At 42.8% G+C, this 1,436-nt stretch overlaps 1 long non-coding RNA gene across 1 annotated transcript in view; it reads right to left on the reverse strand.

The window, feature by feature from the left end:
* Positions 1-295: 295 nt before the first annotated feature.
* LOC135535343 (uncharacterized) overlaps positions 296-1,436 on the reverse strand; it is a 2,318-nt gene continuing 1,177 nt past the window's right edge. Inside the window, exon 4 of the long non-coding RNA XR_010454856.1 lies at positions 296-1,381. This is a non-coding gene — a long non-coding RNA (uncharacterized LOC135535343). The remainder of the gene's footprint in view (positions 1,382-1,436) is intronic.

Genomic DNA, 1,436 nt, shown 5'->3' on the forward strand with positions numbered 1-1,436 from the left:
AGGGAACCATTTGGAACAGAGACAGTAATTCCCCTGAACATCTTCCTCTTCCTCATCTGGTTTCTTGAACAGCCCTTCACTCCTCCCCTCTTCCTCCCCTCCTCCCTCTTCATTCTATTCTATCAGCCACACCACTAGCTCACCTCCACACAATACATTTACAAGTTAAAGACACACCTTGGAATAAATAACAAAGGAAAACTATTACTAGATGAAGTTGAGTGTTTTTTATTATTTCCCATCACCATAAATCATATTTAATCACTGAACAGTAGCAGACCTAACTTCATCTGTTCCTGACTCTGGATAGTGGATTAAAAAGACCATCAATCTCCAATGATATTAAAGTACTATTCTGAACATTACTGATATACTGAGTGGCAAGTCAAGATATCTGCTGGTTTTATTGTTTGGTCAACAGCACCACCTGCTGGACAGGTTTAATGTTGCTGGACTGAGCAGTATGGGAGGATGAAAGATGACACATTTAGGGCCGGTTTCCTGGACATCTACATTGAACATACTGTTTAGTCCAGGACTAGGATTCATCTGTGTCTGGGAAACCAGACCATATAGTTTAGTAGAAAGGAAGTGATACCAGCTTGTAGTGGGCTGACTAGTCCTGAATTGTCCTTTAGTTCCTGGACCATTTTCCATGCAGCTCCAGGTGACAGAGAACACATCAATTAGGACCGAGCCAACAAGCTGATCAATGATACTGAGGAGAATTACATAGAGACAGAGAACCAACTGAGAAAACATATCAATGGTTCTGAATGACAACCAATATACATCAACACCAGACATCATGATTCATGGAAATGTACAGGATTAAAACATTGTATTGAATTTTAAATTAGTAACAAATCAGTTTACAGTTTAACCAGCTCAGCAGAACCAGTGAGATAAAACCCAGGATAGAGGGGCTGAGTGAATGTGGTCTGGACTCTGTGGAGGAGGGTCATTGTGTCAGAGACACTGTAGAAGGACAGAGTACCTGCCTTGTGATCCAGGTACACTCCTACTCTGGAGGACTGAGGGCCTGATACTTTAGTCTCAACATTATTGTGTCTGAAACAATAACCACCTCTATAGTAATATAAACTCCAGGACTTGTTATTGTATCCAAATCTACGATCTCTCTCTGTTCTGCTGATGTCTTTATATGAGACTGCTGTATCAACACCACCAGTCCTCTCCACCTCCCAGTAACAGCGTCCAGACAGACCCTCTCTACACAGAACCTGCCACCAGTTGGTGAATCTGTCTGGATGGTCAGGATATGGTTGGACTTGGCCTGTACTGGTCACCTTTCTGTTCCCTTTAGACAGAGAGAGGAGTGTGCCTGCTGTGTTTGGGTCCAGTGTGAGCTGACAGGAATCTGGGAGAAGAGCAGAGACCAATGAGGGGAGTCAGAACAATAAGTTAAGTCAGAT

This window comes from Oncorhynchus masou, unplaced genomic scaffold (assembly GCF_036934945.1).
Source record: "Oncorhynchus masou masou isolate Uvic2021 unplaced genomic scaffold, UVic_Omas_1.1 unplaced_scaffold_4836, whole genome shotgun sequence".
Lineage (NCBI taxonomy): Eukaryota > Metazoa > Chordata > Actinopteri > Salmoniformes > Salmonidae > Oncorhynchus > Oncorhynchus masou.